At 39.7% G+C, this 26,975-nt stretch overlaps 1 protein-coding gene across 1 annotated transcript in view; it reads left to right on the top strand.

Annotated features, from left to right (window-relative positions):
- rap1gapb (RAP1 GTPase activating protein b) overlaps window positions 1-26,975 on the top strand; it is a 91,989-nt gene that overhangs the window by 7,397 nt on the left and 57,617 nt on the right. The window contains exon 2 of the mRNA XM_051074382.1: window positions 13,235-13,275. The gene's annotated coding sequence lies outside the window, so the exon portion shown is untranslated. The remainder of the gene's footprint in view (window positions 1-13,234; window positions 13,276-26,975) is intronic.

Raw genomic sequence — 26,975 nt, 5'->3', positions numbered from 1 at the left:
CATTTTTCTGAGATTTCAACAAATCCCTCCGTCTTCACGTTCTCAGCTAGAATATGACTGGATATGAGGCTTCATCGTGAATTACAGGCAGGCGAGTCGTCTCCTCTGTCCGCCTGAAGAGCATCAGCCCTGATGCTCAGAGAGAAAGCCAGATTTCAATTTATGAGAGGCATTTTGTGAAGAGGTTCTAAGGAGCAGTATTGGGCATCTGTGAAACATGAGCAGCAGCAATTCATTATTTCAATAGCTAAGATCTAGAACCATGAATGGAGATGATAACCTGAAGAAAGTGACCCCATGAAACCTATTGCTTTCTCTCTTTCCTTACTACTGTTGCTTGCTTGTTCATTATTCATTGGAAACCAAATAAAAAAAACCTACCTGGAAACCATCAAGCTCACAGTTCAGCTGTGATAATACTAAATAGTACAAAATGCAGATTGCCTTTACTGAAGCTGAACAAGTTGAGGAGAACAATTAATTACAATTTTTCTGAGCAATAATGTAAATAGATTAGTGTAGAAAAAAAAAGATATGGCTGTACCATGCATAATCACAAACTTATCTTGTTTTTTAGCCAGAAAAGCCAACTACTATGTAAAGTTGTCTAATGCTTTATAGAAAAACTGACAAATTTAGCTCTCTTGTTAAGATATTACATTAGTGTTACACTTTATATCACTGGAGCTGTACCGGTAACTCAGAAGTCTGTTGAACCGGATTTGGCTCTTCAACACAAACATTCCTTTGTTTGTTTTTTATTTTTGTGTAGACTGTCTGGCAATCAGAACATCCATTGTCATGAGTTTCACTTTTCCACACAGTCAGAAAAAGCAAAAGTGTTCGTTATGAAATTCTACTGAACCAAAGAGAGTCTCTCCTGCTGGGCTGCTGACAGTGTTGTCAATCAGACACTGGAGCAGAAAGTATCAGGGTGCCCATCAGAAACAAGTTGCACTGCCCCGCCTTATGCTTCCCTAAGTTTCTGCCTCTATCTCTACTTCCATCACAGTTAGCTTTTGCAGTTTGGTCACTTTAAGACGATACTCGGTTGTAAAGTCTACAGCCTGCAACACTGTTACTGTTGCTCCATAGTTGTCATATAAGTCAAGTGTTATATTTATTGATAGCATTGTCATGGTTGGACAGTTATGGTATTAACGATGATATTACACCTCACCGATGACACTGTTGGCAGCTCTGCACTGCAGCTGTCTAAGCTAACGTTAGCCTCAGAGACTGACAGGACGAACTGCTTCACTGCTCCAAATCCTGGAGGTTTTTAAGGTGATTGGCTTAAAACATTGATATGGTGTACTTAAAAGTTTCACCAGGAGATTCTGATGGTTCTGTTCACCAGCTTTACCATTTCCACTTGACAACTATTATGGGTAGTAGCAAGCTCCTGTCTGAAGTTGTGACCTAGATCATCGATGTGCAAAGAGTTGCCACTCTGCTGGTCTTTTATGAAAAGAAAAAGACAAAGTCTCAACATCTCAGTATTTACAGACACTGGCAGACTGAGAGCATATCAACCACACAACAACCTGGAATTTTTCACCACCTTTACAGCTGAGTAAATGTCCAAATTATAGCTGGTGAAATCAACAGTCATTGGCTTTTCAAATTTGAATACTCTCAAAAATGTCCTGACCACTTCCAAGTCAATTTCAGATACTTTTCTGTGTATGATGGCTCTTCTGTCACTGTTGGTATTGTAATTATGTGGTCAACTTACTTTGCCTTCATTCCTTGCAACTCATTGGTTCCTATATGGCCTTTGTGTGACTCTGCTTTCCAGAGTAAATTTGCCTTGAATTGTTCGTTTTCACAGTTACTCGTCTTGAACTGTTTTTCAGCCCCTGACTGACAATTTTTCATCCACGTTTAGGCTATGCCTTTCTTCTGCAGCACTGATTTGCCATTTTTTTTGCAGTCCACCTACAGTTGCTACTTAGTGCAGCAACGCTTCAGTAAATCCAACCTTTATGAAGCTTGTCATAAGCTTGTCATATGCTTGTCAGTTTTCATTGAGATTATGAGAGGTGTTCATTCGTTATGGTGAAATCTATGGTAATTTTGCAGGCTGTAGGTTTGCTGTGGTGTTAAAATGTATTGGGGACAGTTTAATGCAACTATTATTGCAGGGCTGCTCCAATCTACACCTACTGTCTGGAGATGTCCATAAATGCTCTCTCTGTCTTGTAGCATGTCACCATATGCTTCAGAAACATGTTCACTGAATAACAAACTATTTGCATGACTCTTTGCAGATAAAACTCTTTGCACGGCATAAAAGATCTCAGAGCTTTAAGAAAGAGTAACACTGGTTTGAACTCCAGGTTGTTATTAAAAACAGCCTAACTCAGTGTGTTCCTCAGGAACACTGGGGTGCCAGAGAATGGAAAATGACAAATGTGTTTGAAATTATGATAATGACTCCTCATTTATCTCTCATACATTTCCCTGAGTAATCATGTTTATCACAATTTAAAATGTGCATAATGATCAGGAAATCTAAATTGGTTATGAAACATAGGGTCACAGTGGGAGTCTTTAAATAACACAAACATTAGCAGCCTGGGGTTCTATGCTTGGGCGGAGGATGACACATTCCTTATGGTCTATATTTGTAAAAACTGCCAAATCCACATGCATCATGTACCAAGGCAGTGCGCATTAGACCACTGGATTACAGGGTTGACTGGTATTGTTTCAGTTATAACCAAGGGGGCTTTTTTTTCTTAGCTCTGAGATGCAATAGGTAGCCTACAATTTGCAGTTTGACAACATGTACCCCTAATCAGTGTATTCAGGGCTATTATTACCAGTACATGTTAGATTAAATCATTGAGACACTGAATGTGATTCTTGGCTAAATAATTAAGCACGTCTACCATTCTGCTTCAAAATGACCAGTTAAATAAATGAGTGTAGAGGAGCAGTTATGAGTTTAATAGGTTCTGTAAATTTTCTTATCCATATAAAGTCTCTCAGCCCTCTGTAGTTTAAAGACTCAGGATTGTTGCCCCCCATGATGATACTGATTTTTGTGATATGAAATGATGATGTGATGTGATGCAGTGTACTGAGACACCCTTACTTCTTCATTGCTGCACCCACTTGAGATGTTAAAGCCTGGAGGTCAGCTAAAACAAGATTTTCAGTGGGTGTTGACTTCCTCTTTAAACCTTCTTTAATTGATTTTTTTTGTGCAACAAGCTGTAAGCACACTGACTGTTACCTCAGAAAGTAGTTGTGGTGAATAGAGCAACATCAGCATTCTTTTGGAGTTGTGTTTTTGGCCCCTTTTCCAACTCCACTCTCTTTGTGGCTCTGTTTTTGGTCTCTTCTAATTCCTGAGAGAAACATCTGACTCTTTAGCTGCTAAATAATTCACTGTGTTCCCTGGTTATTTGCTAACTTTGTGTGTCTGCTGTTTGGTGCTGGGCAGGTTATTGTGCAGTGAGTCTATCAGAACTTTTGCACTGAATGCAGTTGCCTCTGCTGCAGGAAGTGGTGCTGAGGAGAGTAATTTAACCAGGATGGTTAAATTGAAAGCAGCAAAATCAAAGCAATCAGCTGATAGATGCTTAAAGACTTCTGTAGACTTCTGAAGATCTGTAGAAGCAGAGTTGGGAATTCAGGCACAGCATCACCTGTTTCCAAGGTGCATGTAGAAAGGAGCAATTCTTTATTGTCCTGACATTACACAGTAGTTATTCTTTACACTACAAGTGTTTCTGTAGTTTTTTACTTCCTCACAATTTGTAGAGCTGACAAGAGGTGCAGAGTCTGATGATAATTCTCTGTGGGTTTGTCACTATGTACAAGTTATATTTGGACTAAGTTTTACACTGGTATTTCTCTTGTTCAAAAGAAACCGAGGCCACAGTAGTTAGACACTCTTGATTTATTGCTAGATTTATTGCTAGACACTCTGTCTTGCTGAGAGCTGTGCAGTGTCCACTTAGGCAGGATCTTCCTAAGTGAAATCCGTTGCAGCTGCTCTGGACATTACCTGTTATGCAAACAAAGAATAGTCTCTCCTGTGCTGTGTTTGTGTGGCAGGGGAGAGAGGGTAATGGATGACTCTGGAACTGTTGAAAGGTCAGGAGGCAGGAATGAGTTCACTGATAAGAGTCATCATGCGCTCTGGGGCTGATGGGCAATGTCGGCTGCACTGTGCCTTCCATTACTCATGCAGCATGAGGACCTTGGTTCTGTCACCTCTGTAATTAAGTAGTGTAATGACAGCCACTTCCGACTCAACACACACACACACACACACACACATACACGCCAAGAGAAATCTGAAGCACTCAAACTTACCTGTTAGCCTCCACTGCCACTGTTATCAATATAAACACTATTCATTTATACATTTAGTTTGTTTATAGTACTTGTAGCTGCCTGAATTTATGGCAGGGCCACAAAAATAAGACGTATATGGGCAGTATGACATATGAGACGGCATTTACGCAGCTGTCATGAATCCAGCCTTCTGAACAGATGATTTTGCTGCTTTGGTAATAAAAAGTTAAAGGTTTTTTGATAAGTACAAAGCAAAAAGCACAGCAGTAACTAAAAGTCAACACAAAAAGCACTCAGTAAGCTCATGTTAAAGCTTACAATCAACTAGTCATTTTTTAGGCAACATTTTTGACATTTCCTCTGCTATAATTTTTCAAATAAAAGCTGCTGAGAAATGAGACACTTTAAAAGGCTGCAATCAACAGCTCATGCATTTTACATGTGCCAGGGGAACTGGTTTTGAAACAAAATCACATCAACGAGGAAACAAGAAATTCTGAAAAGCTGTTGATGACCAGTGACATTTCAGTGATGGCCAGAAACAGGCAGCACAAAAGCCAGCTCTCACCTATGGTGATGAGTAATTGTAAATGAGTAAATCCCTGTTAGCACTAATGTCAGATTTGATTATTTTTGAGTATTTTCTAATACACACAGGGTTTCTAGCAGCATTTTATAGTGGTAGCACCCTGCCTCATGTTAAATAAGGAGCAGCAATGTCAGGAGAAATGATAACATTTTCGTGAAATATATTATTAGCATACATCACACAGCAAAAACCACATAGGTGAGTGGATGGTTCTCTAAGATGTCAGACATTGATAAGGAGATGAGATATGTCAGGTTCTGTCTGATTCAGCTTAGCAGGTGATTGATTGATCAATTACACCACATGTTTCCTGCGCAGTAATAAATAAGACCTGCACATCAAGATCAAAATGTACGGAAAAAGAGAACCACCTGAGTTTTTACGAGTTGGGAAAAGCACAAACAAATTGCACAATCAGTCACAATCGGGTCAAACACCAGGCTGAAGTTAGTTTGATGGTCAAAAGTTGCACATATGTTCTTCCAAATACGCCCCTCTCACAGCAGACATCTTGGAAGTATTTTATAACACTAGTGCAAAATGGGCCTGTTGGTAGGGGTTGATTGCTTTGCCTGCATTAATCCAGATTGCAGCTTCCTTTAGAGCATCATCCAACTTCACACTCGACATTTCAATTCCTTGGGTCCTGAGAAATACACCGCTGGAGTTGGCTGCTCTGCTCTGATAGTGTCTTGCTCACCACCTCTGTTAACGTTGTTTAGGTGAAACCCAGTGTGTTTAAAGAATGCTATAGAATTAAGTACTGTGTTTTAGGCTGCACTGCAGTGAAAGTATATGCCATGGTCTTGTATCCTTGAAACAAAGGCAAAAGCAAGGGAAAAGATCTTAAGATCTGAGGGAAAATGACTTGAGACAGATATTTCATGCAGGGACCATCAGCTGGTGGAAGCTTTGCCAAAGCCTCTGTACTGCAGTGATTAATGGCCAGTACTGAAAAGAAGCCAGTGTTGTATATCTAAGCTTTCTTTTTATGTAAACCTCAGCCTGTCAGATGCAATAAAATGACAGAATGGGTGCTACATCCAGGCCAGAGCCAGACTAGACTAGTGATGCAGTGTGGTGATGACGTAATGACATCTAGAAATTTGAAGTTGGGAGAGCCTGGACCTCGTTGCATCGCTTACAAGCCTGCAGGAAACATGAGTCAGACCTCATGATGACCATGACCTGTTTGCCCTCATGCTGCTGCATCCCCACAAACATCTTTAAATTTTCAGTTTCTCTCCCATTACTTTGTGTCTCGCAGAAATGCAGTGTAATTTTTCAGGTAACACAATAAAATAAGTTTCACTCACTCAGTGGGAGGGTTGATGTTGCATGTAGGCAGTGAGGTTTTCCAGGCATGGCTGAGAAAGAGGCTACTATTTTCAACTATTTTCTACCCCAAAGCAGGCTCTGTGCTTGTTTTTCACTGTTTCTTGTCCAGTTTGCTACATGTGCAATAATGTGATTGTGCAGGGGTTTCTATTTAATTGTGTTGATGTTTTGGGGTTTTTATTGCTGTGGGGTATGTTTGATGTATGCTAGGTATATGCTTTACTGATTCAGTTTCTGCATTGTACTCATGCTTATCTGCTTTATATTTATGTTACCTATGTTACCTATTTTCTCATGTTTATTGTTTTGTAAAGAAATGTGCTATATAAATAAAATTGCTATTAGCAGCATTGAAAAACTGGCCCTACAGTGATAGGCTGAGTCAAATGGGAGAAATGTCTGAAGTGCCATGTCACTCAGTACTCACTATTGCACTGATATTCAAATCGCTGCTCTGCTGTTTCAGAGTTTCATCAGTTGCAACATCAGTCCAATGACTCCTTCAACTCAGCTGGTGTTCCTGTCCATTTTGACACTGCAAAAGGATTTCTGATCCACTCTTCTGTACCAGACTGCTTTTCAGGAAAGAGTACAATTAGTACTTGATTATTCACACTCACTTCTATTTTTGTGAGAATCTGCTCTTTCACATCTTTTGCCATATGTTCAGTATGATTAGCCATGGCATTATTTTATACTGGTATCAGTGCTAATTGATCTGCTGCACTTTCTACATGCATAATTGAAACTGTCTCTTAAGTGCATGGTAGCAAAAAAAAAAAAAAAGAGTCTCATTTAAGTCATGTGGCTTCCCACTTTTAGCTGTCCAATCAGGTTTTCTGCAGGGCAGATTTTTATCAAGTACCTCAGCATCTTGGAAGCTTTTAAGGCTCTTCTTCTGCAACATACTGCAACAAATCACACACAGTGGTTGTGGATCTCCACCATCCTAGGTAAGGTAGAGTAATGCCACGCTACAGGTAGTTTTTACCATATTTCCTGCTTTTAGCCTTTTTCTTCCCCTTAAGATTATTTTTCTGCTTCCTATTTTTAAGCATTATTATCTGGCTCCCAACTCTCTCTGTAGCCCAGCTACACTGCTACAAATTGCTTGCTCAATCAGGAGTTAGTTTCAAGAATTAATGTGTTTCTGTCAGGCGGCCTAAAGGCAGTGCTATTATGGTTGTATTTCACCCACAACCACAGCACTAAGGTAATATAAAGAATTTAGGTATGTTAGTTTTATCAAATAACGCATTTACTGGTAATCAAAATGATGGGAATGTATAGACACTTGATTTCCCTTTTTGTACTTCCAAAACACATGATGCAATTATGCAGGGTCACAGGCATCTCTACATTATCTGCAGGTGAAACAGCCCAGGGAAATGTGGATTAACGAGACAAGCAGCAAGGTTGCGATTGCAGCTAGGACGGCGGGGGAATCTTATTAACATTCAGAATACATAAGCCAACAGGGATGTTCAACTTGTGATTTGTTTTTAAATGCACTGGTTGCGTACAACAGTATTATTTGAATACATTTGTGATGATCTTTTAGGTAGGTTTACTTAACATCAGTAAGCTGACAGATCTGCTGTTGTGTTTCAGCATAAAGCCTTACTCTGAGCATGTGTGACAACAGTGAGTGCTCTCTTAAAGGAGCATGTCATGTGATCACCAATTGGCAGAAAACAGTTACACCTGTACAGCTGAGAAGAGGTCCTCTACCTTCACCAACACAAAACCAAAAAACATCACTTGCAGCCACAAGTTCTGCACTGACTAAAACATCCAAAAGCAGTAAGTAGAAAAAAAAATGAAATTCAGCACTTTTGAATTAAGTGCACAAGACACTACAGGAAAGGTTTAAAAGTGACTAAATCATTTGGCCATGTGGGATCATGGGATCATCACTTTTATTTTCTATCTTCTCAGAACAGACAGAAGTTTTCGGGGGTCTCTGCAGTTTATTATACAATATTGACCAGTAAAAAGATGCATCTGCTGTCTTTGTGTTATGGTACTGGGAACACTTACCACCTTAAATTGCTTTTTATGGACAGCCAATTGTGGCTTTCAGGCTCCCTGAAAGAATGTACACATGCATCTTTTATATTTGGAGCACATCTGAAAAAGAGAAGCGGTGGGACCTTTGTTATTTCTTCAAGCATTGTTCGATTGGAGTGTATCCCAATGTTTCATAACCGTGTTTTTGAGAAGTTTAGAACAATGACTCAAATCTGTGACAAAACATAAACAAAGATTGATCAATAATGTTTTGCGGATAGCCTCTATCCATGGAACAAGCTCACATCTCTTCTGCTTTGTTATGAAAATCATAAAGTGTTGAACAGTTTCCCCATAAAAGCTGTCCTTGGAATGTTGGTCTTAAGATGGCAAGGATGATTGTTTTGAGCATGTAAAATAGTGTTTGTGATGACAGGGTTTAACTGACAGCTAATAGGTCATCTCACTTTGTCTGCTCACTCACACACTGTCATGCAGAGAGCATGCGGTTGTGAAATGTCACTGAGATAAGCAACGCTGCCTGCCTGCCTCCCCAGAGAGTAAAAGAGGTGGAAAACACAATTACAGTAATGAGGAGTTAGTGCTGTCTGGAGCCTCACCTCGGCATGTAGGTCTCTACCTATGACTGCAACAGACTGCATTTCCGTAAGGAAGGTGTTAGTTGAGGGACCTAAGCTATGCCCACACAGTGTATTTTATATTTTTACAGTCTCCTGGTAACTTACCACAACTGTTTTTGACACAGATTCCAGGATGTGATAGATTCCCCAGGCAAGACTCTCATTTGACTACAACATGCCAATCACACATATATACTTTATGTTTCAGATACAGATATTGCAGATGGCAAATGACTGTTCAGTCATGAGTTTCGCAATTAGATTGTGGTTTGTTGTCAAGTCATTATTCCTGGACTTCACAGTTTAGCTCTCATAATCACTTCAGTGTATATGTATAGAATTAGGCCTGTTAATCTAGTAACACTGATTCCAATGCAGCCCTTGTAGCCAAATGCTGTTGTACTACTGATGCTGTTTCAGTCTCTTCTTCCTTACCTGAGAAAGAACCTAATGTTACTGCAGGTGGTTGCATTGTACAAACCAGCTTACCAATTTTCCCAGCTTTGGTGTAGAAGACAAAATGCTTCTTCACGTTACTTCTGAGATAAAACAATGGTGGCTCAGATTGTTGTCATTTTAGGGCATGTGCTGAAACAATTGATGTTGTCAAACTTAACTGTTAAACTGAGGGTTCAGTAATCTGACTGTCTTACTTACCTCACTAGATTCAGCTTTAGTGATTTGGGCAATTAGAATCATTGAGCTTGAGCAGTATTAATTAAAACTAGAGAAATATATGCCCAATATAACCTCTCTCCTTCAACACCTAAATTGAACAGCAGTATCAGTTCTCTATAAAATGTCCCTGCAGTCACTTTCTTTGAATCATTGCTCCACAAAGCATATCCCTCAGGTCCTTTATTCAGCGAATATGAACACTTGATTGTGAAGGCTTTGTTTACTTCCCCATGTTCCATATTTTCATTTTCTACCTTCTGGCTACTCATTGTTTCTCCCTCTCATCCTCCAAATGTTTTCCACGCCTGCAGCTCTCAGGGACATCTGCCCTTGTCAGCCACCACTTCTACATGTTTTTATTTCCCTTATTGTTACATTTTGTCAGTCCTCTATGGACGTTAGACAATATGCATATCAAAAATTCATCAAAACATTATTTAATAGGTTTTTTTTTATTCCAATTAAGCAAGTCAAGTGTCTTAACTGCAGCACATACTCAGCATTCCAGTTTTTATTGATGTATTGCATGTTGTTAGCTCTGTGTAGTGTTTTCATTTTGTTCTGTGCGGTGTCAGATCAAAAGTTTATGGTTTACTTGTGTCAAAGAGACAGTTGCACACATGCTGTGCTGTGTTTACCGTGTAATTTAGCAGAAGTTGTTTTTTTGGGGTGGGGTGGGTGGGGGTGCTCTCCTGATCCCCCCATCCTCCATCCTGCTTCGATCCGTGGGGATGAGAGCAGCTTTCTGCTAAGCTGGACTGTGTGAGCTGTGCTTTCTAAGAGCTTTGCGCTAAAGTGTAGTGGTATTGTTGCGGAGAAGTTTACAGTTGTTATTTGTGTGTTGTGTGTGTCATTCTGAAACAACAACATATGTTATTGACAGTCACAGTTGGCAGTAGACTCATTTAGAAGCAACCAGGGAGCAGTATTTTCCTCAGTATAAGGCACCAGATCATGCACTGAATGATGCTAACGATAATAAGTGGATCTCAGACATTGCCCCAAACACCCCACAATCCCAAGCAGCTGACAGATTGCACAAAGTGTAGCACAGACTGAGCCATGTTTCATCCCTGTTCAGTCCTCACTCTGCTGCACTTTTGAGAGTAATTACCCGCTGCATCAGACACTGTGTCGTATGAGAAAAAGACTTAAATGTCATTCTACTCTGAGATACCTGAATCTCTTAAAAGCAGACAGCTTTCCCTCTGAGCTTGAATTTCCTTCATTGTGATTCCTAATAGATCCTCCTCAATTGAGTTCCAAATTTGGTAATTAAAGCAAATGTTCTCACAAAGACTGTTCTGATGTTCACTCTTCTTTCCAGTCAATCAATAGTCAGTTCATTCATGTGCTCCCTCGATGATAACCACCAAGTTTAGATGTTCCTGATGCATTGATTTTTTTCACATTCTCCTGTTAGACCTGGGGGCGAAATCCAATTCAACCAAGCTATTTTAACACCTTGAGGAGGTGAGCTGCATATGCAAACAGGCTTGGTGCACCAGATGTATGCAGAGGTGTATGTGTAGAAAAGCAGAATATTTTTGTTTATATTGATCCGCCCTCCCCAGCTGTAGCCGCCCAGCACAGTGTATGTTTGTCTTCTAAAAGCTGCTTGATATCAGAGTTAATGTGGAGCTTACTATGTGAACAAAATGCAAATAAACTGCAGATATCTGAATTCTGTTATTAAGATTGAGGCTGCCTCAGAATCTTTCCTCTTGTGAAATAGTCATCTTGATTCACCAGGCCATTATTACTCAATCAGGTCTAGTGTGTGAGGCATTGTTGTCTAAAGAAAATGCAGCACCATGCAATATGGAAATGGATTCAGTCCTGGATTAGAAGTGTGGGTTCATCAGTTAAAATTCAAACCATGGCTATTTTACTGTAAGCATTCCGCTCAATGACTGTTGTTTTCGTGTTTCGGGATATACTCACATACACTCAAAAAGTAAGAAAACACGGCAGGGTTCTAGTCTGGAAAACATCTAACGGCAATTGACTGAGCTACCTGTTTGAAGCCAGTAAACTGTGTCCCCACAGCTCATTTTGCTCATTTCTTTTTCCTCACTGGGCTTAGGTGATTGCTTGTCACCTCCTAAAACTCCCAAACTCTTGCTTTGCCAGGTAACTGTAAAAGCTGCTGTAATGGCCAGGTCTCAAATGATTACTGGGGCATAATGGAAACATTTGAGTTTTACCTTCAAAGGAAAAAAGCTGGTGTTCTAGATTTTCTTGTCAGCAAATTCCACAGAAAGACCAAAACCAACCATGTGACAGTCTGACTTTCCAGTGTCCCTACCCTGCCTGCAGCACTGGTTTTTACTGAAGATGTACATCTTTAAATGTAATTTCCTAAAATATCAGGCTACTGTGGGCTTCAAACAGGAGTAATTCAAATTTGTTGCAGACTATTTTCAGCCGCTCTAGTGAGCATTGACGGCAGCAGGGTTGTACATGTCTACTCAAAATAAACTACAGTACCCATGTTCGTCTTAATGAAGGAGCGTGTCACTTGCTGCAGTGGCTCAGAAAAACACAGAACAAGAGTTTCTAGCTGTTAGTGAAAGTCAACACTTTGTACAGTTGTTTCATAATAAAAGCCATCAAGAAAAATGAGAGGATCACACTCTTTGAACACCTGGATATAATATAAAGTTACACAGCAAATTAACATGTTAGTCAGGAGCAGATCAGAGCTCAGGGAAGCTTCTTCATAAAATATGATCAAATATATCAATAAAATGGGGTCATGTCATAATGAAATCTCTAATATGGGACCTAAAGCCCTGTTGCTTCAGTTCAGATTCATGCCTCCAGGATGCTTTGTATAAACAAATGATATTATGACTGTTCTGTTGCTGAATTATAATTAAGTGGGTCTTAACCTGAAGATACTAATGTAACATTGACTTTTGAGATATGATTTAAATAGAGCGTGCTCTTTCAAATGGTTGATGCCTAATTTAGAAGCAAAACTCCTCAAGCACTAATGCAGTTTTTGAAAAAATAATTTGTTTCCTTTTGCTTGTTTGCTTGCTTTCTCTATTTTAATAAATCCTGTTTTTCATGCATATTGCCAACCAATGATATAGGCCCACACACATTTTCAATTTATTATTCAAGCTCAAGGACAGAATTGTCATGGTGGCTTAGTACTGGCATTAACCCTACAGTTAAACGCCTGTCTGAGTTTCCATTAACCTACACAATAGAACCGCCCTGCTAATTTTCACAGCTCCACTTTAGCAATAATTGATATTCATGATGTGTGTTCTTGCAGCTGCCAGTTAAATTCAGTGTACACAGACTCAGGGGTGGTGAGTGGTTTAATCTGCTTGGGGATGTGTGTCATATTTAAGTCAATAAATCACTCAAATAAGGCAAGCTACAGTAGCGTTTTCAGTGGGGTGCATAAGATGTGATTCGCTGTGCATCGTGCTGACAGACGAATGTGCCATTAATTGTCATGAAATGGGTCGTTTCAGTCAATAAATCTGCTTGGTGATGGATGAAGTGAAGTGCATTCAGCTGTAGTTACAGCTTTGCTACCTGAAACCTGGACCTATATCTCCAGCTTATTTTTTTAAAAAAAACATTATTTTAGATTGTTGCTGTTATTGTCATTTTAATTGTTCTCTTTTCTTTTATTCTGCAGGAACAGCTAACAAGAGGAGCATACAGCTCGGCAGCTTACAGGTGGGCCAGTAATCATTTATAAGTACACAGATCATTTAAATTGGTAACAGTTTTAATGTTGTAGCTGATCATTACCCAGATCACATCACAACACTTTGCTGACAACAGAGATGAGGACAAAATTCAAGCTTAGATATTGTCACCTACCCTGGCAGGGGAAGATGGTCAGAAAAATAAAGTGAGGAGAAAAAAAACACATGGTGTTGTTTTGCCACTCTGTGTATGGCGAGCTGCCATGTGGCAGGAGCCCTCCAGGTCACTTCCTTTGGTGTTTCAGATGGCTGTGACCGGTATTTGTTGAGATTATTACCCCTGCAACAGAGGCAGCAAGCAGCATGCAGCCCTTTAAAGCCTGCTGTCCTCATACAGACTATGCCTCAGTACGGAAATTACCTTGACAAAGATGTGATACTTGAGGTTTTGCACAGCCTTGTAATTATAGACCTGTTCGGTGTTTAATTAGGGAGGAAACGTGGTCTAATCCTTTATGCAGTGCATTTGTCTTCAGATAGAGGCTTTTCTGAACCTTTTATCACATGTGCTGTCTCATTTCTTTCTGAATTGGCTTTTTCATTTAAGAGTTTAAACACACTGAAACACTACTTTGCCAAGATACTTATAAAGGATTCAGGGATGGGCGTTAAAAGCTCCTTTTCTGCTTTCTGCTTTTTTTTTTTTTTTAATCAAGTGGCAAGTACTTGTTTAAAATGTAGCTGAACTCCAGTGATCCCCCATGTATTAAATGTAGCACCTCATGTACGCTCCCTATTTCTCCTCAGTTTGGTCATTTTCAGTTTATACTGTTTCAGTAGAAGAATGAATTCCATTTCCTTAAGATCCTGTGGTCAGATCATTTGTGAAATGTTTGTATCATATAAATATGTTGCATGCCATATATCTCATGTTTTTATCTAGTTTTGGAGATTGAGATGAAAAAATGTGTGAAGGAGGAGGCAAAATGACTTTTTATGAAGGTTTATTTGAGATGAGAGTGCAATATTTGATTCATATTTGTCGATTTGGAAATTATATTGACTTTTTAAATAAAAGTCTATGTAAGCCAGACTTAAATTGAATGACACATACAGTTGTTAACGAAAATAATCATCTTAAACTCAGCTGTCACTCTCTCGTCACCTCTTTCTTTCTTCCATCCTGCGCTGTAGCCGCGTACTGTATCCAGAGCTTTGACAACTTTTCAAGTTCCACATTATTTCCAGTACAACAGCTGAGTGCCTCTATCCTTGTATTATCGACAGTCAGGGTAGTGCAAGCCACCTCAGTAAGCAGGAAAGTAATCTGTATTGGTTGCCTGTGTACTTCAGGTTGAATAATTCATGACTCGGCCTACTGTCAGCTTGGGTTACAGGGTGCAAAAATTGTCTCCTGTGTGGACTGCCAAGCCTGTGTTATATGAAAATGACAGTTTTTGTGTTTATTTTCATAGAACTATCATGTGCAACCAGGCAGAGGACAGACAGGTAAAATTAATGGTGTTGTGAGTGATGCAGAACAACCCAGCAATTTTGAATTCGACTTTTCTCGCTACTCAACTTGGCTAAGTAGAGTTCACGCATTTCCTTGCCTCCTCTTGATTATAGGATCCATATTCTTGCTGCAGCAACTATTGCTTGTGAAGTAGGTTAAAACAATATAACCTCGTTTAAATGATTAGTAATTGCTGTTAGAATGTTTGCCATATAAAATGCTGCCTGAAAATGGATACAGTTGTGTTAGAGCTGGAAAATAGACCAATTCTGAATATTACTAGAATAAGCAGTGACATCTAACCAGGCACTAAATCAACCAGTGAGTCCACAGTGTAGCCCGGATGTCTGAAATCTCTATCTGTTTGTTTTTATATGAGGTGATATCATCCAGGACTGCCCTATAAACAAAACATCTTGTCTTGGGAAACTGTAGTGTCTTTTCATAGCAGTCAGTTAAAATATTATGTACCCAAACAGAAAATTTTGAATCTCAATTTTTTTTTCTGTAAAAAACCCTTCCAGAAGTGACAGATGTGGCCACTGGCCAGAGAGCTTACAAACATTTATGCCAGGTGAACTAGCTTTGGAAATGGGTCTGCATTCTTTTTCCAACAGATGAGTGGATTATTATTGACACATTTGGCTGACTGACTTGACTGTTGAGTAATTTGGACATTGAAGGCTGGCTCTGCAGAGGGAGCAGCTATTTTGTACTCAGTGGTGTAGTCTTGAGAGCTCCCGTGTGCAGGGTTATGATTGGTCACATCTGGTATATTTGAATATTTTCTGTGATGATTTCATATCCTTCCTCCTCCTCCTCCTTTTTTACCAGTTGGCTCTGACCTCATCTGTGAGGAAGTCAAGCTCTCTTCTTGTGTAAAGAAGTGATGCAGTAAGCAGTGATTGCAGAGGGTCTACCTCATAGCATGGAATGATAGATGAGCCTGTCAGGAAGGATGTGTTGCATGTTCAGGGCTACATCTTTTGGTGCAGGGTCACTTTCATTGTCTGTAATTTTCAGGTATTGGAAACCACTGGCTGAATGTCCCTGGCCAAATGACTGCACAGTAGTCATCCATATTTATCAGCTCCAGCTCTGATCAGCAGTGTTGGAAACATGACACATGGGTGGACATGCTAATTTTTGCCCCTTTTCCAATTGCATGCTATGACGTGTAGTCCCGGACATTAGTGTGTAAAAAAAAAAAAAAAAAAAAAAAAAAAAGTTTTTTACGGCCTATGGGAACATCGTGCAGTGCCAGTTTTTACATGCAACACTGCAAGATGCAACACTGGCAAGACAGTGAGACGAGAGAGCTTCTCCTCTTCAAGGATTCACTGTCCTCCATGTTACTGTCTTCTGTTTACTAACCCTGTTTTCCGGTGTGCTTGTGACGTCAAACGTGTCATACCAGGAAAAACAAAAGAAAAAAATAAGATTAATTTTGGTGTAAAAAGGGTATAAGAGATATTCAACAGATAGACAATAAGAATATTTGCTGCTTAATGCAAGAAATTTGTAAAATTGCTTGTAAAATGGCCAAATATATATAGAAATACATAATATCTTCAGTAGTACAAAACTTTACAAAGCTTTCATCCCTAATGTAGTGGAATCATTTGTTTCTAAGTGGTTTGCTGGATCTCCTCAGTGCATTCAATGAACAAGTCATTATATTTCCCATCCAGACAACAGTGCTCTCTGTATGATAACTAATGTGGCTGTTTACTTAACTTGTCTACAGTGACCAGTAGAATAGCAAGAGGATGTATTTTTTTCTGAAGTGCAGTCTGGTTCTTAGAAACTGTGGTCGTGCTGCAACTCAGCAAAGAGTGATTACCCATGTTCAGACAAGATGAAATGTCTGTGTCTCACGTTTATCTCATCATTACCATTGATTTTATCTTATTGGTCACACAGACATCTTGTTATTTGCTCAAACAGACTTTCTCATTCACACACACACACACATACATATACACACAGTACAGTACCTACTTGCTCTAAATTAAACATCAATATCCAGTTTCTCCTCTGAATGATAAGCAATGGTCTCTATGATCACTTACTACATCTCTGATAATTGATATTTGCACCATGTCAGTCATATAATCATAAAACTCTGAATTATAATAGAGCCAACTGTTGCATACAAATCAAACACTCAAAGATCAGCTGGACTTTTATGTCAGCAAAAAGCAATTATGACAAATCCCATATGGAAATTCTTTATTCGGCTGTAAGCTTATCTTATTTTAACCAAAATTTGTCCATTGTGCCCATGACAATAAAACTCCACTTCTCCCAGACAATGTTTAATAAAGCCTCGTGGCGGTGAATGGGATCACTGATAATTTACCAGTACTGCTGGCAGCCCACAGGGGCCGTCCATGACTCTGAGCTAAACTCATTACAGGCTCCACTATGCAATGTTATGGCTTCTCTGAGGAATATCACCAGCTCCAAAATTACCCACTCATTTTAGCTTCATGGATTGTGCTTTCCTGATAGGCAGGTTGCAGAGCATTACATCATTATGAGACAGTAACTGTTAGCAAATAAAAAAAGAAAATCAAAAAATGACAACACATGGTTATCCCTAATACTGAGGAAGGTAATATTTATCATCTGAATGCAGCAATTCTTCTGCTTCTTAGAGGGATTGGAAACTGATATTTTTAAATATTATTTGGGAAGTAAGGTGGCTGAGAGTAGGAATACATCCTTCAACTGGACACAGGAGGATTCATCCATCCTGCTGAAGTGTCTTTGAACAAGACTCTGGATCTCTTTAATTAGTCACCTACAGGCTACTCTTATTCTTGGTGACATGTAACATCGAACCGTACATTACACAAGTGGCTAATTACAGTTCCACAGCTCTAGTCCGAATGGGGAGTGGGGTATTTGAAATTAAACACACTCACCTATGGTTGACCAAAGCACCAATGATATAACCCTACTCAATATGGCAATTAATCTGCAGAGAAAATGCCAAATAATCACAGTGTACTCTGGATAAGGTGGGTGTCTGCAGATTTTTGACCTGCTTGCTCTTACTTAAGGAGTCTCTGTCTCAGTGTGTGTTTACCTGAGTGGCAGGAGATGCATTAGAATTTACAAAGCAGCATTCCCCAGTGGATAAGTGCCAAGGTGAACCTGATGAGGTCAAGTTAAAACAAATAATGATACAATGTTGCTGAGTCACATATATATACAATGAGACTCTGGCCTCTCTGGGGAGGGCAAGAGGAAAAAAGAGTTCTCTGTGGGGAATAGAGTGTAACAAGAATATAAAACACAAAACTATGTGTTCAAACATCATATTTTGAGGCTGTAAATAAAGATCAAGGTGGTAAAGGTAAAATTCAATTGTAGGAAAAGGAAGAGTATTCCACAGCAGTAGAGCAGGGTGAGAAAATGCTCTGTCAGTGTGCAATTTTCTTACTTATCTTTGGAATAAGGAGAACCTGCACCCTGTGATCAGAGAGTTTGTGTGGAAAGGTCTGGAGAGTTCTGGAAAGTAAGGAGGTGCTAATTAATGAAGAGTTTGTAGGTAATAAGTAGCAGTGTGTTTTCTGACTTGCATGAAATAGGAGGTTAATGAAATGAGGACAGGATCAGTGTTAGGTTTGCAGATATTTTTTTTATTCTACTAAGAATTTTACTGGCTACATTTTGGATTAGATGGAGTATTTTAATGCTACAGCGTGGAAGGCCATGCAACAATGGTCAAATCTAAGGGACATGAATGCATCTCAGGGATTTCATTGTGTTAGAAATAGTGAACTCAGGTAATGTGGTGTAGGAGGAAGCAATGTTGTTAATGTTTTTTTTTTGTTTTGTTTTTTTTTGCCCAGCAGTCATGATTTGTTAATGCGGAATATAGCCTTTGACGAGCCAGGATCTAACTGTCTTTGAACAATGATTGAGTTTGAAGGCATCATGTATATCTCCAGGTTGGATAAGAATATAAACCTGGTTGTCATCACTATAAAATAAAGGAAAATTACATTCAGGTGAAGGGGGAATTTGTGTGCCAAGTGGAGAGCGTATATAATGAAAAAAGCTGCGGTCCTAAGACAGAGCTTTGAGGTATCCCACGTGTAGAGGACATGACGATCAGTGAATAAGCTGTTATAGAGGGAGAGATGTCCTGCTAAGCAGGTATGCAACAAATATAAATCTCAGCTCCCTTGTGTATTTCTAATCTGAAAGACATAGTACAGTGCAGTACAGACCCTGCATGTTCACACACACAAATTTACATTTTCATGCTCCTTGAAGCTCCTTTGTTCAGATGGTTACTCTGCTACTCTGTTGACTCTCTGCTCTTAAATATTGCTCTTTTATTTAGTGACTCAGTCGCCAAGGATGCATTGAATTTAAATTTAATTTAATCCTGCATTTCTCCTCCCCTTGTCTTTGACATGACCTTGTATTGCCCATCATCCATCATTCTAGGACACAGACATTCTGTGAGGGTGCTTTGGTTCCGGTCTGCAAGATGGAACAGAGAGGTGGGTTTTTAATCCTTGGGTAGAATATTGTTTTGAGGAAATGGAAAATGACCCAGACCTCTGACAGTACTCTTCCTCTCTCCCTCTACATTACAGGATTGCAACCATCAGAGCTGTGGAGTTTGAATTCTGTTTCTGAACAGAAATTGATAAGGCAGTATTGAGGGTAGAATTTGTGTGGTTTAGGGCTGGAATACTGTACAGTGTACATTACCAGGCTGGCTATTGTTGCAAATCTCTGAGCCCTGAATGAATCCTGTTGTGTGTGTTGAAATTTGATAAGGATGTTTTTCCTTACTTACTGTGAAATCGCATTTCCCACTGTAGTAGAGTACATTCATGTTTAATGCACTCAATCTGCTGTAACAAATTTACATTAATTTCAGTTGTTTTCCTCAGCCTGAAGCATTTTATTTTATTTCTTACCCTGATGGACATATAATAATTACATTTCATTTCAATCATTTTCTCAGGTGCCATTTTTCTGTAATAATCAGATGCCCTGTGAAATTACATTTCAGAGACTTGTGTACACATGTTTGGCTTACAGACCTTTGGCTGATAAATGTTGTCCCAGAGAGTGTGTCACAGCAAGTTGTCTCCTCATAGAAACAAGCTTAGCAATTCCCAGCTGGAGTCTTGGGGCCCCTCAAAGGGTCAGGGCCACAGCAGGGTTCGGACAGTGCCAGTGCCATCAGATTTGGTGAAATGCCACAGTGGGAACAAAAGCAAATGAAAGAGCTGTTTTGCCCTTTTGATGCCACATCTGAAGTTGAGGGCTATTGCAAAGAGGCGTAGAAGAGAGTGAACACAGAAATCACACTACATGCTGAGACTCCCTCACCTTCAGCACCTGTTTCACTGTGGCACATCTAAGGGCTGTAATTTGTGGAAATACTGTTATTGTGTGGAAAAAGCTTGTGCGTGTTCATGCACACGTGTATCAGTACTTCTTTAGAGCATGTTTATATGCTTGTGAAAATGGATTTGGGTGTAATGAATTTAAAGTTGCTGTATTTCCACCCATCTCCCTGTCTTATACGCAGTTACAGATTAACACATCCCAAGAATTAATTCTGATTGGCTCTGGGATGCTTCATTTATACCAGCCCATACCTAGAAAGCTTCAGCTGAGCTCAAGTTTATTTTTTATGAATTAAATGAGCTGATATTGTTTTGTACTTCTCTAAACTGCCATCATTTGTGAAACAAAATAGGAGCAATTATCTTTTCATGAGTTATCAAGTAATTAAGAGAGATAAATAATCAATGATTATTCCCAGCTAAAATGACTAGTTTATTGTGGCTTCAACAGTACATCAGATGAAAAAACTATTGACTTTTTGTCTGTTATTTATTATGACTCATGCTGTATGTTGTCCTTGGGATCTTGACTAAAGTTTTAAGTAATGTTGAGTGGGTTTTAACAGTGCTGCTCTGCACAATATGACTTTGAAATGATGGATACACCAAAGGGTCAAGTGAATCCTTTATCAGAGCTTGCTAGTGCTGCTGCAGTCCATGGTGCTGAAAGCAGCAAGTTTTCTAAATGTACAATGTAATTCATTGTCTTATTGAGGCCTGTGTTGCTGGGAGACAGTGTCTGCCATGCTTTCAGCAGCTCTGTATGAGATGGCTTCTCGTCAGACAGGCTGGTCACAGTATCTGTGTCTTCTTCAGATAGAGATGATGCTGAATTTAAAAATGTTTATAATTTGTTTCATTTGATTCTCAATACATTCTGTATCTCTGGAGCACAGCAAAGACAAACAAAATGCTTAAAACAAATAACATTTAATTATTTCCCAAATGGTGCTGCTGCACTTTGATTTCAGTATTTACTCAGCAGAAAACCACCACCACTAACAACAAACTTATATGATGATTCATTACCACAGCTTATCAAGAACTAATAATTAGTTCAGATGTTTTCAAATCTGTCATACGTCTTTAAATGGCAATATGTGTGTTGAAAGAGCTATTAATTAAACTTACCATTCCTCCTCCACCTTTCTGATGTGAAGGGATGTGGGACAAAATCCATAGTCCTCGTTCTTTGCAAAAATGCATTTTGAAGTTCAGCTCAGTTCAGCTAGTGACAGACTTTATCAGTCCAAACTGATCATATCAACTGGGTATCTTCTACAATTACAGTCTTTTTTTTAATTACAATTTTCCTCCAGCTCTCCCAGACTACACTGAATCATGCTTAGAAAAGATCATTTTGGTGCCAGTAAATAACTCTGGCAGAGTTCAGATTATTATGTATTTGTTATTCAACTGGCAGTTATCACATTGTACTCGAGTACCAGACCACATCATCAAATCGCTTCCCTTTGTCCTTTTGTTTGATCAACAGTCCAAACATCCAAAGACACTGATTCGAAAATGAAGTTAACAATCATCATCAATCACCAGTATAGATACAGATTAATTTGACTGACTAATCAATACTGTAAATACACCAGGTATGGTGTGTGTACAGTGTTGTATTTAGACTGCACAGCAACAGCCCCCAATAAAGTGTTACATCCTCCTCATCCTCATGAAGGGGGGAAAGTTTCCTGAAGTGTAAGAATTTTTAATCTGATGGTAAATGCAGAGAAGGAGAAGAAGCTCCGAACAGCCAGTGCAGGCCACATTGAGGTTGTTGATGGTGGACAGGCCCTGAGGTCTGAATGGATGATTATTTTGATGAGGCTGCATGATTAGAAATCTCGCCCTGCCTCCTCTTGGTGCCTGTCTAACGCTCTCATGTGGATAAATCAAAGTCTGCCCCCAACTGAGTCTCTGTTGCTCCTCTGTCTGCAAAGTCATTAATCCAAGGATGTGGCCCACAGGGTTTTCTCCCCCTGCTTGACTCAGTAGTTGTTACATGAAAAATAAGCTTGGTTTCTCTCTGCCTCGTCTCTCCTCCACTCTCTTTTATTTGTTCTAATGGGTTTCTGCTCCTCGTTTTCACCCCAGAGGATGAGTTCCGTGTCCTGCCAGGGTTTTTCACTGGGATTGTGTGTGTGTCGTGGCACTGTAAATTGCTATGCTGTGCCCCTCACTCTATGTAGCACTGAGGCCTCATTCACAGAATCTCCCACTCTGTTGGTGTGCTTTGTTACCTCATATGTCTTCTTTGTCCCCGCTCCAACAGGCTACTCATGGCTGTAAATGGGGTGTATAAAGACATAAAGTAGGAATAAAGGCAACTGGCTCTTGTCACGCCCAATCATGCTATATATATCCATACCCCTGTTGCCAGTCTCAGACACACACCCTCTTTCTTTTCTCCTCTGTCTTTCTTTGCTCTATCTCCCTCATTTTTTGCCTGTGACGCCCCTACCTCCCTCCTCCTCTTCCTCTGTTATCGTGGCCCGGAGACAAGTTGTGAAATTCATGACATTCAGATCTAGAGGGGCTGGGTGACGGAGGACAAGAATAGTCTCCCGAGTTCCTGCTGGAATCTGTCTGTCTTTGATGAGCGAGTTATACAATGTCAGCACCCCCGATAATCTCGCTCGTGCAATTTTTCGCAGAGAGAGAGAATCTCATTTGTTACATTTGGTTACGGAAGAGTGGCTGCCTCTGCAGTGTCTGTTTCTGCTCCATAACCTTATAACTGTACTGACCAGTAACGTGTGCACAACCTGAAATGGAATAATGGACACTGTCATGAAGATAAAAGGAGATACTGTAAAATCTTAATGCTCTTTGTTCGTGAGCGAGTGTGTCTCTCTCTCCCGCTCCTGCTCACGATTCTCTCTGCTGTGAAACTCATCATAGGCGGTACGCTCTGTTGGTTGAAAGGCAGTGGAGTCTATCTGCTTAAAATTCAAAGTTGTCTGTGTCAAACAGAGCTCTCAAACAGCCCCTGAGACTCTCAGCAGCTTGAGAGGATGAAAAGTAGTTCCTCTGGCTAACAGCAAGAGGTAGTGTTGCTCCAAGACAACTTCATTAGTCTTTTACCTTCCTTTTTCAGTTTGGCTTCCTCTTTCCTGTTTGCCATTCTTATATGAAACTCTGACTACAGTGAACATGTTGATGATTCAGTTTGATATACTTGCTCTTTAACAGTCTTCAAAATTCATAAGTTGATGAAAGTCATTACTTTAAAATCTATTTTACTATTGATGAGGTTGTGATGCTGCCTTTAACTGCTTGTAGAGTTGCAAATAATATCACACTGCGAGAAAGATTAGTTATTGAAGCAAAGCATAGAAATGCATTTTATCCCTCAGAAAGTTTGAAAAAAAAAAAGGAAATGGGCATTACAGGCCACTGAGGCAGAGCCCGTTGTCCTTGCGATCTCGTCATGAGTGTACTTGGGTATGCGCAGCTGGTAAATATTTAATGTGTCTGTGTCCCACGTTGCTGTTCCCACAGGAGTGGAACCGTACTCTAACTATGTAATTGCTCCTTAGCCCCTAAGACCCACATAAGAAGAGATGTTGCTGTGCTTGAAGGCTTATTGACTGACAAGAGTGTGGGTGTTTTGGACAGCTACTCTATAGACAGATGTGTTTGTGCTGAACTTGCAGTACATCAGCTACTGTATATTCAGGTAGTAGCTCAAGGCAGCAATTGGTTGTTAAGTGTTAACTGCCATTTGAGCCACAAGACCACTGTAAGCCCTTTGTGTTTATTTAACCATGCTAGTGGCATGACTGTAGGGATAGCAATACCAGCAGCAGTCAGTCTGTCTGTTGGTCCATCCATCGCTTTCGTCCTCACTTAAATATTCCAACAACTATTGGATGGATTGCCGTGACATTTTGTACTGAGTCCCAGATTCCCAGAGGATGACCCCTGCTAACTTTGGTGATCCTCTGACTTTTCATCTAGCAGTCTCCTGGTCTTGTTTGTGTATCAGCTACTGTATATCGGGTAGTGAATTAAGGAATGTTCAGTTCTGAGTACAGTAATATAAGCTGTAGTGTTGTCCATAAGGCTATTACAAGCCTCTGTGTTTTTTGTGTATATCATCTTGTCTCTGTCAAATACAATGCATTATAGACAGGAAAATCAATGCTAATTTGTTTCTTTTACCACAGTGTTGCTAATCCAGTTCCACCCCACGGTTTGTTCGGGACAATTCTGTTTATGCAATTATTATTTCACTCTCCATAGTCTTCTGTTCTCCTGACAACACATTTATCATTTTCTGCTAAATGTAGTGTCTGGGTAACAAGTGTCTTTACTCTGTGTTGTAACTCTGTCTCTTGCTCTGGAGGTGATTTGTTAGCAAAGTATTTATCTACTGCTGCCACAGCAGTGTTTGAGGATGGACAGGACCTCATCTCAGAGAGGGCAGCCTCTCATTACTGTCCCCCTCCTCCCATTGCCAGTCAAGTCCTCAAAGTCAAGGCTGACCTGCTTTAGGAGAGCTCTCCAGCCAGCATGCCACGTCCTGTGAATGAAACCTGCAGACAAAGACTAATTACACCAAACTGCCCTTTTCCCCCTCACCTGCCTCACACAAAATACTGGGTACTCTGGGTAAATATATATATATATATTTTTTGGTTCTTCCCACATTTTCATGAAGGACATCTTCTAAGAGACACAAGGGAAAAGAACCAGTGAAAAGAACTCTTGAAAGTATTACTGTAGTGACAGTAACAAGTCTGTCAGCAGATGTCTGGCTCTTGAGAATCATTCTGCGAGAGACATGACATTTCAGTATCATTATCAGGACAGGCTGACTGGAAAGGAGGAGCAGCCATTTGTGCCTACTTTGCTTTAAATATAAAAGACTGTGGGAGGATGCTAATTTTTGCCCACAGACAGTAATGAGAAAGTACATTTTAAAGCTTTTTCAGTGCAATATAACTGCATAAAAAGCTGTCAGATAAAATGACAAATGTATTTAAAAGGCATACAAAGACTAAAATGATGAGGAAATCATACAATTTGCAAACTGTCCTAATGGTACAATTTCAAAACAACTAAATCCTAAGAGACTGAACCACTTCTGCTGAGACGAGATCCTCAACGGCTGTTGCAGGCAGTCTCAAATATACTTGACGTTAGCCCTGAGGTCATGACCCAGATAAATCATCAAATGTATTCTCCATTGTAAGTTGCTCTCTTTCTGCAATGCTATCACTTCATTTCACAATAACCAGCTATTTAGGTCTGTTTTCATAGTAGATGATTGATTGTTTTTATTTAAGAGACAGAATAGCCAGATGTCAGAGGACAATCAGTATCCATATCAGTCAATAATGGAGTTGAAGGACCTTGATGGGGACACTGTGGATATGCATTACACATTCCTACGTCCTCTCCTCTAAGCTTCTGATTTGATTTATAGCCCATGTCTGGCCAGAGTCCAGTCAGACCTAATAGAATCACAAAAGTTCGACTGGGGAGTCATCAGGGCACCCTGACATTAGCACTGTTGTGTGATGGGACAAGAGGACAATCAATGCACTTGAACCAGACAGGGCGAGGAAGGACATCATGGCAGAAAACGTAATAATTTAGTGTTATAAACCGTATATAAGACAAGCAGAGGAGAGGGCAGCCAAAGGCACAGTGAGGACATGAAAGGAGAGGCAGAGGGGGGAATGGAGAGGGAGAGGTAAAATGGAGTGGAAAGAAAATGAGACGAGACAAGAGGGAGGCGATATCAGAGAAGTGAGATCATCCTCTCTGGTTTGACTATAAGCCGGCATGTGTTCTGCCAGCAGATTGACAAAGATATCACTTTCCATGCACCCTGGTGTAGGTGTCATTTTGACACATCTCTCAATTTGATTTGTCCAGAAAGTTCAAGAGAAATTATATTGATTTCAGTGGTAAAAATATGTCTTTCTCGGTTCTTTGGTGGGAGGTGTGATCACAGCAAAATGTTTGAATGTTGGTTATTGAGCTGGAATTGGTGGGTTGAAATAGGTCAGGTAACACGAGAGACTTGCGTAAATCGGATGATAACTTGCCTCACCCTTTTTTTTAGGCTACCTCCATTTCAGTGAGAGTCGTCTGCTAAGATACAAACCTGGCAATTTGATAGCAAACTAAGATAATATTGGACAAAGTCACTTCAGATTTATTTGACCCACTGTGACGGTGACACTCAAATACATCTTGTTTGCTTTCACATCATTAGGTTCAAAACTTAAACTCTAACAACAGTCAAATTAAAATGTCAAGGAGTGTGCCAAATGATGGGAACTGGCATGGCACCTTGGCATTGCCACAGCGCAGTGCAAACTTTCTGCCAGATCACTGAACCCTCCTATAGAGAAATAAATAAATCAGTCCTGAATACTGGCAGTATGCCACTTTATAGAACTAAATAAACTTTTTAAACTTTATATTTGAAAGGTTGCGTATTTGACATGGATGGTGAATCCTTAGTCTTTTTAAAATGCATATACTCTGGTTTATTGTGCAAAAAAATGATCAAATACAGCAAAGCTGTTTATTAGTTAATCAATTACTAGATCAAGTGTTTGATAATTGATTGATATTTTTTTTTTTTTTTTTTTTTTTTTTGGTCATTTTTGGTCTAGTGTAGAGTCATTTTTCCAGTATAAATACCAGCTTGTTAGTGTGGGTATTTAATGTTCTTCTTTGTCATTTATAATAATAAATGAACCAGACAGAGAAAGTTCAAGGTCCTTCAACTCCTTTGTCATTTATAATAATAAATGACAAATATCCTTTAGTTTTTATTTTATTTTTAATTGGTTG

Source organism: Lates calcarifer, linkage group LG12 (assembly GCF_001640805.2).
Source record: "Lates calcarifer isolate ASB-BC8 linkage group LG12, TLL_Latcal_v3, whole genome shotgun sequence".
Classification (NCBI taxonomy): Eukaryota; Metazoa; Chordata; class Actinopteri; family Centropomidae; genus Lates; species Lates calcarifer.
This window is presented reverse-complemented; position numbering and strand designations above follow the sequence as displayed.